At 38.6% G+C, this 15831-nt stretch overlaps 1 long non-coding RNA gene across 1 annotated transcript; it reads left to right on the plus strand.

The window, feature by feature from the left end:
- The first annotated feature begins 2881 nt into the window (after positions 1-2881).
- On the plus strand, positions 2882-15567 carry LOC139182753 (uncharacterized). Its single transcript, XR_011566296.1, has 2 exons — positions 2882-3309; positions 14827-15567. It is a non-coding gene; the product is annotated as an uncharacterized lncRNA (long non-coding RNA).
- Positions 15568-15831: the final 264 nt, after the last annotated feature.

Raw genomic sequence — 15831 nt, forward strand, 5'->3', positions numbered from 1 at the left:
TCACTACTGCACTGTATGACAGCTTCAATTGTTCCGCATCCTTGTCATCTTTGTCTGTTCTTTTCATGTTGACATTTAAAATTGAACATATTTTTATACATTTATTAGTCATTTCAATTTCCTCTTTTTGTAATGCCTGTTTTAGTTTATGGCTTGATTTTCTCTTGGGTTATCTGTCTTTATACAGATAACCCTAACCTAACCCTCATTTTTTTTTGAGTTCCTAAATATTTGCGTTCCTAAATATCTTAGATACAAGCCCTTGACAGTTAGACAAACTGAAAATATCATTCACCAGTAATGCTGTCATATCATATAATGGTATCTTTTGATGATGATTACAAGTTCTTAATTTTAATGCAATCCAACAAATCCATTTTTTAATTGCTACTGCTCTTTGTGTGCAATATTAAGAAGTATTTGTCTATCCCAAAATACTAAAGATACTGTCCTCTATTTTTTTCTATTTGCTTTATTTATTTACCTTTCACATTTGCCTTTGATACATCTATTTAATTTTTATATAGTTTATGAAGCAGGAAGTTAAGGGCTTTTAAAAATTTTATATAGATATCCAATTATTCAGAACAATTTATTGAAAAACTATTAATTTCCCACTGAATTGCTGTGGTGCTAATGGCTATTTGATTCCCCTGTTCCATTTATTTTCCCTTGTACAATGCCATATTTTTAATTATTGTGGCATGATAGTAAATTTTGAAATATTATACTGAAAGTTCTCCAAGTTCATTTGCTTCAAGCTTGTCTTGTCTATTCGTTTCTTTGAGTTTTTATGTGACTCTTAGAAACACCTTGCCGTTTATACCCTGACCAACACTCACACACCTTTCTACACTTTTGGATGGTATTGCCTTAAAATCATGGTTGATTTGGGGAGGACTGACATCCTAAAAATATTGTCGCCCAAACTATAAATATGGTGAATGCCATGCTTAATTAATTTTTTATTAATAAAGTTTTAAAATTTTCATCATAGAGGTCTTTCACAGTTTCTGTTAGATTTAATTTTAGGTATTTGATGTTGTTGTAAATGATTTTGATTTAATATTTTACTTTCTACTGATTCATTGCCAGCACAGAAGATAAAATTGATATTTGTTTATTAACCTTGTTAATCCTGCAACTTTGCAAAACTCATTTATTAGTTCTAATAGTTTTTGTATATGTTTTATCTGGATTAACAAATATACATACATATGTCATGTGCAAATAAACAGTTTTGCTCCCTCTTTTTTGATCTTTGTATCTTTTATTTCTTTTACTTGTCTTTTTATACATGCCAGGACCTCTAGTACAGTGCTGAATAACAGTGGTGAGAGTAGGCCTTTGAATCTTATCCCTGACTTCAGATTGAAGCATTTACTTTTTCTAATAGTTTTTGCAATATTTGCAATATTTCCAATAAATTTGCAATATTAGTTATGGGGTTTTCATACTGCTGCTACTGCTAAGTCACTTCAGTCATGTCCAACTCTGTGCGACCCCATAGATGGCAGCCCACCAGGCTCCCCCGTCCCTGGGATTCTCCAGGCAAGAACACTGGAGTGGGTTGCCATTTCCTTCTCCAATGCATGAAAGTGAAAAGTGAAAGTGAAGTCGCTCAGTTGTGTCCGACCCTCAGCGACCCCATGGATGGCAGCCTACCGGGCTCCTCCATCCATAGGATTTTCCAGGCAAGAGTACTGGAGTGGGGTGCCATTGCCTTCTCCGTGGGGTTTTCATAGACAATCATTATAAGTTTAAGAACATTCCTTTCTAGTCCCAGTATGCTAAGATTTTTTAAAAATCACGAGTAGGTGTTGAACTTTATCAAATACCTTTTTCACATCTCTTAAAATTATCATTTTTTTCTCCTTCATCCTGTTAAGGTAGAAAATACATTAATTAATTTTTGATGCATTCCTGGGATAAACCCCAGTTAGTTATGATGCATTATTCTTCTCATATAAGCCTATATTTGATTTAACAACTTTTAAAAGGATTTTTTCATCTACATTTGCAAGAGAGTGGTCTATACTTTCACTTTTTTGTAATATCTATGTTGGTATAAAGCATATGGAAAATATTTACTCTTCTGCTCTTTTAAAGAGTTTATCTGAAATTGATTAATATTATTTCTTGCCTAAATACTTGGGAATTGTCACTAGTGAAATTTTTGAAGAATGTGACTTTATTTTATTAAAGTAATTGATTCAATTTCTTCAATAGATTTAGGAGTATTTAGTTTTTAATTTTTTTATGAATAATTGTATATATTTAAGGAATATAATGGATGTTTTGATATATGCATACATTGTGAAATTATTACCATAATCAAAGCAATTAACATCATATCCATCATTAATACATCCATCATCTCACATAGTTACCATTTAATTTTTGACTTCCTGGTCTTACTCATTTTGGTACTACTGGAATTCAATGGGAACAAAAAGTTATCAACTTGTTTTTTCATTTTTATTCAACTGAAACATGCTAAATTGCTTCTAAATTCACAAACTTGATTATATTTAGGGCTAAACAAAGCTAATTAAAAGACTTTTAGTAGGACACAGGCTGCCAAAATAGCAAATTTTCCCTGAATTTTTTCATTTATCTATTGAGCAGTTCCTATGATTTCTCTACAGAGTTATTCATTCATTTTGAAAGTACTTTTAGACTGTGTATTTGGCATCAACATAAAATCAAGAAGCAAAATAAAATGTACTTTTACCATAGTTACTTGTTATTAAGTCATCTTGTTTCTGTTTTAAACCGACTCTTTTATACTCTGCCTTGTCTTACTAGGGCCAGGGCTCTGCAAATCACTTCTCTGTTTTGACGACTGTCTCCTTGTCTTTGGAGACTGGAGCAGAAAACGGGGGCATGTTCTTTCCTGTCTTGCTTCTTGTGACTGTCAACATCACCTGAGCAATGATTTTTCACCATGGCAGTAGGTACAGCAGCAGTTGGTTCTAGTTTCTACATCTCCCCAGATTAAGCAATCTGCTTCATTTTGCCTTCTCCAGGAGACCAGCACCAGCTGGCTGACATCCTATCCTTGCATATCTGAATCTCAGCTCCTTGACATCTATCCTCTAGGACTGTGAGTTACAAGCCCCAGCCAGTCTGTCCTCAAACTACTAGTTTTTCTAGGATTCCCACTCTCTTCTTTCTGTCATCTCAGCTCTAGGGGTGGTAGCTTCCTCTGTCATACTCCTGCTGCTGCTGTCGCTTCAGTCATGTCCGACTCTGTGCGACCCCATAGACGGCAGCCCACCAGGCTCCCCCATCCCTGGGATTCTCCAGGTAAGAACACTGGAGTGGGTTGCCATTTCTTTCTCCAATGCATGAAAGTGAAAAGTGAAAGTGAAGTCGCTCAGTCGTGTCCGACTCTTAGCGACCCCATGGACTGCAGCCTACCAGGCTCCTCCGTCCATGGGATTTTCCAGGCAAGAGTACTGGAGTGGGGTGCCATTGCCTTCTCCGTACCATACTCCAGTGTTCCTTTACTCATCTTTCAGCTCTCCACTATCTTTTAAGTCAATTCCTTCTGTTACATTCACTTGTTAAAATAGTTGGTATGATTCCTATTTTCTTAATTGATAGACCATTTCTTAACTTATGTTTTTTCTTTGCAAGTAACAAAAACTCACTTAAACTAGGTGAAGAACAAAATAGACTATAGTGGAATATAGTTTTTTTCCTGGAATCCTGGAACAGGAAGTACAATCAGGCCTGATCAGCTTTAGAAAACAGTCTGAAACTAAGATTAGTCATTTTTTTTTCTTTCTGGTACATCTCCCATCTTCTCTACTCTTTTTTCACCTTCTTTCTCTCTTAGTAAATTTATTTTCTCTACCTTTTTATATAACACACCTGCTTTGGGGTCAATATGAATTCCAGTTTCCAGAAGAGGAGGAAACCTTGAGTGGCTTTGTTTGCACAATATCCACATTTGGTAACAGCAGCATTAGCCATTATAAATACAGGAGTTGGGCTCTACCACCTGGGTGAACAAGAATAGTTGTCAGAGATGAGGACAATACACTGAGTGTATGGCTTAAAGAGTTTCTAATATATTTTCTAATTTTCTTTCATTAAAAAGGATCACAACTTGAGATCTTTTGGGAGGGGCATGATATATTTAAGGTATATTCCATTTGTATATAATAATTATTAGATTACTTAAAAAAACTTGAAGTACATGTTCACTGAACAAAATTATAAATATAGATAAACCAAAGTTAAAAAAAAAAAAAAGGTGTTACACAAATTCCCACCACACAGGTATGTATTCCCCAAATTACATCTATTTATATTTATATGCATAGATATTTATATTCTTTTAAAAATGATTTTTTTTCACATTAGCAATAATTTAAAATAATTTTACATGCCAACAAATACGTTTCATCAGCAAATATGTAAACATCATTTTAAAAGGCTGAAAGTGAAAGTGCTAGTAGCCCACCAGGCTCCTCTGTCCATGGAATTCTCCAGGCAGGAATACTGAAGTGAGTTGCCATTTCTGTCTACAAGGGATCTTCCCAACCAGGGATCGGACCAGGTCTCATGCATTGCAGGCAGATTCTTTACCATCTGAGCCTTTAAAAGGCTATCCAATAATTTATGACATAGTTACTCACCCAGATTATTTACAGAGTTTAACACGGCTACATTTTTGCAGATATATTATTTCCTCAGAATAGCTTTATTGGGAGAGGTATTTCTGACTTAATAAACATGTATGTCAAGTTATTTGGTATGTATTTTTAAATTGCCAGTAAGTTTGTGTACATATTTATCATCCAGTTGCCAAGAAGGCTATATCAATTAACATTCCCTCCATCCATGTAAGGCATACCTGTTTTTTTCTCAGTGCAATTGTTGTTTCAACTTTTAAAATATGACAAATTGAGGTAGAAACTTCACATTGCTGTCTTAAAGCACATTTTATTTTTAAAAACTTAGTGGAAATTTTTAACATTTGTTGGTCCTGTGTGTGTGCATTGCTTCCTTTCTATAGAGTTGTTCTTTACTTGAGTAATTTGTAACAGTTGAAAAGAGTTTATTAAATTTCCATTTTAGGTTTTAGTGTTTGATTCTTGGACCTACCAATCTAAGTTCATATTACATTTATTTTGTAAGTACCATTGAAGTTTCGGTTAATTTTCCTGCCTCCTCCTCTCAACCTTATATTTTATTTTTTTTTAAAGTCTATAACTGAAATATAGACTTTACAGGGCTTCCCTCGTGGCTCAGATGGTGAAGCATCTGCCTGCAATGTGGGAGACCCAGGTTCCATCCTTGGGTTGGGAAGATCCCCTGGAGAAGGAAATGGCAACCCACTCCAGTACTCTTGCCTGGAAAATTCCATGGACAGAGGAGCCTGGTAGGCTACAGTCCAAGGGGTCACAAAGAGTTGGACACAACTGAGTGACTTCACTTTATGACTGAAATAAATGTTCATTAGCCTATCTGGAATTGCCTATAAATCTGCTTTAATTTGGTTGAAAGCTAAAACACAGTTTTCTTAATAAATATCACTAAAAATAATAAACTCATGAAAAGATGAATTGAATATGTTATAAACTTACCTACTTAAGATTCCATGAACTATGCATATTTACTAAGTTGATTACAAGGTGAGGTAGTGACTGAGTGATAACAACTTAAAACATCATTTATTCTAAGCATCATATTTGAACTTTAATAAGAGAATAATGGATATGAAATGTTTTAATTTTAAAAGAGTATAAAGTTCATGCAATGAAGGAATAAATGGGGCACTTGTATATTCTCTATAGTTCAAATATCATCAGCAGTTATTCACCAACCTTACCTGCAGGTGACAATTCAGTAAGGAACTGCCTAAGCCATAAACATAGAAGATGAAAACAAACATAAATAAAAGCAAAGTAAAATTCTGTAGAACATAAAATAACAGATTAAACTTACAGTTAAAGAATTCAACATGCAAGGGAAACGCTTAAGCTCTTGCTATTACTGGAAGATTATTGTACAGTTGTAATTCACATGGTTTTTAGTCATTAGATTCTAATATTTAGATTCATATCACATGATCTCTAGTAATCTGCAGCTCTTTTACCATTTCCCAAGTACATATGGGAGAGATGACATGAATGATAAATTTTTTTTTAACTTTATGGACTTCTTAGGGGAAAATCACCCTGAAGCATTCTAGTTGTCTTTTGTTACATATCTTTCAAATTTTTGTTATGGTAAACAACAGAAGAATTGTGTATATTAATGTTTAATATGTAAAACATATCCTGATGCTACTTGAAAAGAAGTATAGAATATATAGTGCTTCTATATCACTATAGAAGCACTGGGTCTATAGTGCTGTCAAAGGCTCTGATTTATTTCTTACAGGGATTTGACTAATTGTGAAACAACCTCAGAACTCAATGAGAATGAAGTCAGGGAAGGCCTGCGGCCAGTATCGATTCCATGGAGAATGGTGACTTGATGATATAACATAGGGAACGAAACATATTGCTCCATTAGGGAGGAACCTGCATGAGTCAAGTATATGTTTGAGGATGATGTCAGCAGTGTGGTTGGCTAAGACTCTGGTTACATCCCTCGCCCTCAACAACCACAACTTGGTATCGATCCACAGATCAAAGTGCCTTTGTCTGTGCACTCCAGCCGTGGCCTGTGAACTGGCTCCAGCCCCTCTTTACTGCAGTTTGGGAGTTCCTGGAGAACAGTGTCTTGGACCAGTCACGGATGGATGAGAGAGTTTTTGTTTTCTAGGTTTCTAGTGGAGGAGTTCAGCACACCACTGGAGAAAAACAATGTAAGTCTGGAAGCATTATAGAGGATAGGAGGAAATTTACCTGGGTCACTCCCTAGACCCCATGTCAAACCCTGCCAAAATTGGCACAGGTTAGGGCCAAGTGGGAACTTCCTGATCCATGATTTCTCCAATGGGGGAATGTAGATGCATGAGTGAGGCACAAGCTTCATAGAGCACTGAGTCAGAAGCTGCAGGACAGGAGGGAGAAAATGAGGGAGGGAGAAGAAGAGAGAGGACTCTCAGAGGGCAGTAAGGAGACTTGGGTCCTACTGACTCCACCAAGAACCCCACACACAAGGCCCCGGAATACCTCACCCACACATCCCCCAACTGGCCCTTGAGCACCCTCAGGGCTCATTAAAGACAATGTAGTTTCCGTTGTATTTACTATATGTCTGCACTGTTTGAAAAAAACAGCATATATGTGGAATGTACACCACTGTGTGATGTTCACCAGTTGCCATTATTTTCAATAAACAGCTCAGAAATCATAAGTTAGTTAGTTCCTAAATTTCTGACTTGACCACTATAGATTCATTGAGCACTAATGTTTAGTGAATACTTAAAATGGGTAAAAAATTTGCTGGGTTTGTGAGAATCTAAATATGTCTAAGGAGATCAGTCCTGGGTGTTTTTTGGAAGGAATGATGCTAAAGCTGAAACTCCAGTACTTTGGCCACCTCATGCGAAGAGTTGACTCATTGGAAAAGACTCTGATGCTGGGCTGGATTGGGGGCAGGAGGAGAAGGGGACGACAGAGGATGAGATGGCTGGATGGCATCACTGACTCGATGGACATGAGTTTGAGTGAACTCCAGGAGCTGGTGATGGACAGGGAGGCCTGGCGTGCTGCGATTCATGGGGTCGCAAAGAGTCGGACACGACTGAGCGACTGAACTGAACTGTACTGAAAACCAAGATTAGACTAAAGTAAAATCATGGATTATAAAACCCAGGGTTCAAAACTAATATTCTGATAGCCTAATACAGAAGCAGACTGTAGAAGACTCTGATTTAGTAGATCAGACCTTTTCTCAATCTTTCATTTTACCTCAATATATAGTAAGAAACACAGATGTAAGAACACCTTTCTTATGCATCTCTTGTATATCAGTGAGTCTCTATGCTTTACTGGCCTAAAGATGGATTAAAAGAGTTTCCCTAAACCACTTTGATTTGGAGTAACCTCATTGATTGTTTCCTTCCTGACATTACTTTGTGAAATTAGATTGGGACACATTTTCCCCTGAAGAGCTCTACATCCACAAATGTTTCCGATTGCATGAAACTATTCAGAGTGTGAAGGGTCATCATGCAGAGAAAAGTGTCTGGCTAATCCCTATTGCCATAAATGACAGAATAAGAGAATATGAGTTTAAATTGAAAGAGAAGAAGGGATTTGGCTTGCCTATGGGGAAGGTTTTATTATTTAAAACCCCTGTCTTAGAGTAGCAGGAGTCTCCTGTTAATAATAAGAGCCAAGAGCTACTTGAAACTTACTATGTGTCAGGCTCTGGCTTAAACTCTTCACCAATGTTGGCTCATTGACTATTTGCAGCTGTCCTGTGAAACAGATACTGTTATTATCACTGCTTTAGAGATAGGGAAGAGTTAGGATTATAAACCTGGGAGGGCAGGGGGAAGAGAGAAAAAAATATCTACGCTCTCAACCACTCTGTTATTGGGCTCCTGTGCTGTCTTAGTTCTTAATCAACTCTAGTTTCTTTCATGCTCAGCCTTTCTGATCTTTTCTCCAGTGCCCATCTTCCCATCTTGCTGACAAACATTGCTTCTCCAAATCCTATATGCTGAATCACCTAGTTTTAATGAAACCTTCTATAATATTTTAGGAGTATTACCCATTTAATCTTCTAGGTCCAGTTACATGTAGAGGAGAGATCACCTCTACTGCTTCCTAACAAATGATTCATAAGTTTTATATGACTATCTAGCAGCAAAATTTCCCACTGATGTTTTATAAACACTTACCCTTTAAACAGAAGTAATCGATTAAAAAGTATTGCAAGAAAAGCTTGGTAATGAAAATATCTAACCATCCACATAAGAAGACAAATCATTATGTTTAAGTTCTTTATAAAAGAAATGGTCTGTTCTTGTTAGGCAAAGTTTTTTTTCTTTTTTTTCCTAACACTTGACACAACCTAATACTGAAGGCTTAGACAAGTTTAGTTAAATGAACTTAATTTCTCATTAGTTAGTTAAGGATCATGGTGTGTTACCTCCCAGTATGAACCCTCATTTCCAGCTATCATTTAGTTGTGCTTTGCGTTATTTTCCATGGTACCATCTGTCACTGGGCTACGATCTCATCAAGTTTCCAAGTCCAGCTGGATGGACTTCTAATGGCCCCCATTCTAACAGCGTCTAACAGTTTAGAAGTGCTGATGATGGTGAATTATGGTCACTTTGCACAGAATCATTTCTGATATATAATTTTTTTCTAATCTTGATGTGATAGGTAACATCTAACACACTCCCCCCCTTTATTTCTCTCTTCTCTTTCTATGGGTATCTAAAGTGTTTCTGCGGAGAAGGCAATGGCACCCCACTCCAGTACTCTTGCCTGGAAAATCCCATGGATGGAGGAGCCTGGTGGGCTACAGTCCATGGGGTCGCAGAGTCGGACACGACTGAGCTACTTCACTTTCACTTTTCACTTAAATGCACTGGAGAAGGAAATGGAAACCCACTCCAGTGTTCTTGCCTGGAGAATCCTAGGGATGGGGGAGCCTGGTGGACTGCCATCTCTGGGGTCACACAGAGTCGGACACGACTGAAGCGACTTAGCAGCAGCAGCAGCAGCAAAGTGTTTCTGATTCCTGTTCTGAAGTGTTTAAAGAATCTTAGGGCAAGATTATATGACAAAATTAAATTCTGAATAACTTCAACTGAATTCTGGACAAAGCAAAGCACACCAAGAAAACATCAAATCCTGAGTCTTCTCTATTAGGAATTCCTCAAAGTATGGCCCTCTACTATCTTCATCAGCTTTATCAAAGCACTGGAGGTGCTTTTTAAAAATGGACACCCTTGTTTCCCTCTAGATCTATTCAATAAAAGCATGCAGGCACTGCGGATCGACATCCACGTTTTAAATAAACATTACAGGTTAATCTTACATATTCATGTTTGAGAACTGATGTTTTGTTATTTAGACAGCACCTACCTCCAGAAGCAATAAAGCCAGAGAGGAATGGTGGGTACGTATAGCTTTCAGACCCTTTCTAAGGAAATGAGCTTCTGTTTAAGAGACCATGGTTTATGCCAGGTGCATAAAATTAAATAGATACAGCACCGAGGGATTCAGCCACAGATAGATGCCCTGCATAAAGTAAATTTATATGGTTTGGACATACGGTATGCCATCGGCTACTGAGATAGCTTGGTACAAAATTCAGCCCAATTGGGGTGTTCCATATTGGATAACCTCATTAATGGGAGGCTGCCTCAATAAAAGGTGGGTTTCTAGGCCTCAGTCTGAAATATTCTAAGTGAAAATAGACCTTTGTTCTGGTTCTTCATGGACCTCAATGTCACGATGCACTTCTGAATAAATATAGCTGCTGTGTTGGGTTTCCATGCTTTTTTACGTTCTAGGGTATCTTTATAATAACCTAATATCTAATTTGTCTTTTCCTTGCAACCCCAGAGAGCTTAGCAAAGAATTCATGTAAAAAATCATTTTATAGTTGCCATTCAGTCCCAACAAAAGGAGAGAGATCATCAATAACAGAAACAAGGCAATATTCATTTTATTAGAAATATTCTACTTTCTAATAACTTGTTATATTTATATCTGCTCTCTCCTAATAGTAAAAGAGGAAAACTATGAAACCAGAAACCTAATTTATGTGAAAACAAAATCTTGATAATAAACACCAGGACATCTTTTACTGAGCGTGCTTACTGGGCATTTATTTGAAATTTTGATTTTTTTCCAGGAGATGTGTATAGGTCTGGGGCTCAGATGCCAGTTAATTGAAAGTTACTCAATGAAAGCAGCATTAGTGTAGAAGTTTGAAGAGGACTCCTCCTTGCCTCCTCTCTCTTAGAATTCTTAAGATGAGGAAAATAAGTGAAAATAATAAACAAACTTAAGCTATGTCAAGGCTATATTGAGTTTTTAGATTGAAAGTAGGAATAACAAAGTGGAAGAAAAATGTTCAAGAAAGAAAAGCTTCCCTTCAGTTGGAAGTCTCTATAACTTTACTTAACCTCATAATGTCAACTAGCAAAAGAAAGGAGCATTTCTTAAATCTTTCCATTTATTCCAAACCCGAGATTGCATGGTATCAATGATATTTCAATTTGGGATTTATATGTGTAGGCTTTTAAGACTTTGTTAATGTAAATGTAGCCTGCTATTGAACTGGAAAATTGCTATAGTCTGGAAAATTATGTTTCATAATTGAGATTACTGAGTACACAGCATAATTTAGTACCAAAATCATGATATTTATTGTTAAATATTCAGTAATCCAAAATGCATGACTGTGATCTAGTGCAATACTGCCTACTCAAGAATACAGTTAAAACAAAAGTTTATAAGAATGACAAGGCCAATCAAGGTGAAGGAATATATAATTTTCTACCATGTTCAGCTTTCTTTCTACTCCTGAGGTGCCCTTCTGGGCAAACATCATTGATTGTGGCTCCTAATCTTTTTTCATTCTCCCGCATCTCCCAATACCATAATGATAAGCCAGCTGTTCTCCAGGGACATACCTATTATTCACGCACCTGCCTGTCCTCAACTTTGTCCCTATGCTTGTGCTTCCTGCTTTCTCTTTTGTTGTTGTATCTGTCCTCCATCACTTCCTGTCGTGCTATATGCAAACACGTGGAGGTATGGCTTCTATCCTTATGTACCCAAATTGTATGCTTTTAGTGGGTTGGCCAAATAGTTCAGTTGGGTTTTTCCATAATGTCGTACAGAAAAGCCTGAATGAACTTTCTGGCCAATCCAATACTTTTTCTGTCCGTTTTATCTTGGTCAAACAAAATATTCCTGCAGTCACTTCCTACTTTTTTCAAATTTTGTGCTTCTTTATTGGGATTTCCACTGTTTCCATTTTACAGAAAACATTTCATTTAAAAAGTGACCAGACATACCTAAATCAGTGTATATTCTTATTCTCCATTCTCCATATTTGACAATACTGTATACTGCCTGGTTTGACACAATAACTTTTTTCTTTCTCCATTTATCTCTTTAAGTTTCTTCTTTGTTGGCTCCTTTTGCATAATCCCCTTTAATTTGATTATGATCCTTTCTGGAGGACTATTTCCTTGGGATCCTAAGTACCTCTAAGAGCTCCTTATGTTTCAAATATATATCTATCTTATATTCATAGGCACCTCTCAAACTGCATTACATCTCTCTGACTTCTCTATTTCTGAAATTTCTCTTACCATCCTCTAAGAAAATTTTAGTTTTCAAGCTTAAATTCACTTGAAGAAGCAGCGCTCTCGCCCTTCTTGTCCATGGTTCCCCTGCTGCCTGTTTGTTCCTGAAATCTAAAAATTTGGACTTTTTTTCAGCTTTGTGCCCCGGTCACAACACTTTCCTGATAATTTAATTTAATCCAAAAATTCCTTTGTGTTCTATTCCCAAATCCCCTGTCTAGGCCCTAATTATTTCATTCTTGGACTCATTCCATAAAACCTTATTGACATTTGCTGGGAATGATTCTGGGCATTACAGAGCCAAAGGAATAAACATGTCACAGTTTCTGCTCTCAGAGTTCTCAACATAATGGGGAATGGTAGTAGAACTTTAAAATTTTCTTTGTGAGAAAGATTCCATTTCAAATTGCCAGCAACATATTGACTTAATTGGAGGTAGTAAGCTGACTTGGAGCAGCATTTACTTGCTCTAAAAGAATAATTTCAACAGTCTGCCTTGTTTGCATTGATTTAACACAAGGCACTACACATTGCTCTGGGAATACGTGGTAAAGCAGCTTAAAGTAGTCACTCTTTTCTATTACTGTGAGTTCAGAGAAGAGAACATTAAAAAGGAGGCTGGAAAATTTGGTTAGGAGGCCATGTGTCCCCTGGTATCAACCCTGCATTTGGGGTGTTCAACATTCTTAGAACTTCTCTGATTGATTGGTATAATTCCAATTAAGGCTTTCTGGCAGGAAAGGACATAGATTAGCCATTTCAGTTTGCCTGGGACTGAGAGGTTCTCAGGACACAGGATGGTTAGTGCCAAAACTGAGAAAGTCCAAGGCAAACTAGAATGAAGGGATCATAGAGTGCTCTTCAAAGGGAAGGGTAGGTCTGGACTGTTCATCCAAGTTCACTGCTAGGGCCAACAAATGCAAGTCTTTTCAAGGGTCCAGGCAGGTAAAGTAAATATGTACAGCTGCTGCTTATAAGATTCAAGAAAAGGTGTAATTTGTAGAGAGGGTAAAGGTGTTAATTGCTCAGTCATGTCTGACTCTGAGACCCCATGGATGGTAACCCTCCATGTAGCCCTCCTCTGTCCATGGAATTCTCTAGGCAAGAGTACTGGAGTGGGTTGCCATGCTCTCCTCCAGAGGATTTTCCTGACTCAGGGATCAAACTCAAGTTTCCTGCATTGCAGGCAGATTCTTTACTATCTGAGTCACCAGTGAAGCCCAACTGGAGGTTGCTTGTAGAGAGCACATACCCGCTATGTTAGCTTGCTAGAACTGCCTTAACCGAGTGCCACAGACTGAGTGGCATAAATAGGATATCTTTACTGTCTCAACATTCTGGAGGCTAGAAGTTCAGAATCAAGGTGTCAGGTGGGTTGATTCCTACTGAGCGCTGTGAGGGAAGAATCTGTTCTAGGCCTCTCTCCCTGGGATGGTTGAATGACATCACCAGCTTGATGGACATGAGTTTGAGCAAGCTCCAGAAGTTGGTGATGGACAGGGAAGCCTGGTGTGCCGCAGTCCATGGGGTTGCAGAGTCAGACACGACTGAGCAACTGAACTGATCTGAACCCTGACTTTAAGTGGCCATCTTCTCCCTGTTTCTTCACTTTGTTATTGAATGCAAGTGAGTCCAAATGATATTAAAATGTTGGAGTCTGGAGTAAAGAAAGGTTTCATGATGTTCCTGTAAACCTCCAGCAAAACCAATGCTACTGTTATTCTCTGGTCTAATAAGAAAGGGCACGATCCCAAGGCTTGAATTTTACCCTCCAAGGCCCAGGTCCTGGCTGAGAGGAGGGGATTTACTCATGCCCAGGAGTATTTGTCCAGCACCCAGTCTGAGTCTTTCTGCCAGTGCCAAGGCCCAGCTAAAGAGGCAGATTTCAGGGCCTTCAGGGCTAGGCCTCCAGACCCTGCCCAGCCATCACCACTGAGAGACCCAGGCCCCCAGGACCCAGCCAAGCTTCTCAGGCTGCCCAAAGTGGTCTGGGTCCCTCTGATCACAACCCATGGAGACCAATCCCACCTTTAAGGCACAGAGGTGGGGATGGGAGAGAAGTTTACCACTGATTCAAGGCCTGAGCACGGCCAGCCATGGCCGGGGCTCTGGAGTTCTGTGGGACACAGCCTTCAGCCTGCCCCCAAACCCTCCAGCTTACCTGCCAACTGAAGACTAGAGGGCTCAAAGGGCCCCTGGGAGAAGGCAGCAATCCTTCTCTCACCGCGCTCTCCTCCTCGAGGACCATTGCTGGCCCACTATTGGCTAACGGTCTCAAGGTCTTGCAGTCTCCTGGTCTTGCAGTCTCCCAGTCTTGTACTATCTTGAGATAATGATCTCAGGATAACAGCCAAGGGCTAAAAGCTGCAGGCCTGACCTTCCCCTTTGCAATAAGGGAAACCAGTCATATTGCCTGGGGGCCCAAACTAATGACCTTAATTTAGGTCTTGATTAACTCTTGATTAACTTGATTACTTCTCTAAAGACTGTATCTCCAAAACAAATATTGTATGTTAATGAATATGTATGGAATCTAGAAAAATGGTACTGATGAAATTATTTATTTGCAGGGCAGTGATGGAGATGCAGACATATGAACACGAGGAGGAGGGGAAGGAGAGGGTGCGACAAATGGAAAGAGAAGCATGGAAACATATACACCGCCTAAAGGAAGTCAGCCCTGAATATTCATTGGAAGGACTGGTGCTGAAGCTGAAACTCCAATACTTTGGCCACTGATGCGAAGAACCTACTCATTGGAAAAGACCCTGATGCTGGGAATGACTAAAAGTGGGAGAAGGGGATGACAGAGGACAAGATAGTTGGATGGTATCACCGACTCAATGGACATGAGTTTGAGCAAGCTCTGGGAGTTGGTGATGGACAGGGAAGCCTGGCGTGCTGCAGTCCATGGGGTTGCAAAGAGTTGGACACGACTGAGCGACTGAACTGAACTGAACCATATGTAAAATAGATAGCCAGTGGAAATTTGCTGTGTGACTCCAGAGCTCAAACCAGTACTGTGTGACAACCTAGAGGTGTGGGGTGGGATGGGGTGAGAGGTGGGAGGGAGATTCAAGAGGGACGGGACATATGTATACCCATGGCTAATTCATGTTGGTGTATGACAGAATCTAACACAGTATTGCAAAGTAATTATCCTTCAATTAAAAATAAAAAGATCATATCTCCAAATGAGGTCACATTCTGAGGTACCAATGATTAGGACTTCAACCTATGGATTTGGGGGTACAGAATTCAATACCTGCCATTCATAATAAACAGCATTTAAGTGTGATGGCAAATCAAAACCATTCTGCATCTTGTGTGACTAACAGTTTCTTGCCACTGTCCTAGACCAGTTGAGGACTGAGATTCCAGCACAGTTGTGGCTGCAGTTAGAAGGACTTCTGGACTAAGCCACCTTCGAGTAGTAGCATTCTTCAAAAAACAATGACTCAGTTAGTAAGTACAATCTTCAGTTGTAATTCTTTAGCTTGTGAGCTCGAGCTTTCCTTAAGAATAATAATGCTGCTGTGAGAACTGGATGAGATATGCTTCACCACACTGGTGGG

The sequence above is a fragment of the Bos indicus genome, chromosome 4 (assembly GCF_029378745.1).
Source record: "Bos indicus isolate NIAB-ARS_2022 breed Sahiwal x Tharparkar chromosome 4, NIAB-ARS_B.indTharparkar_mat_pri_1.0, whole genome shotgun sequence".
Lineage (NCBI taxonomy): Eukaryota > Metazoa > Chordata > Mammalia > Artiodactyla > Bovidae > Bos > Bos indicus.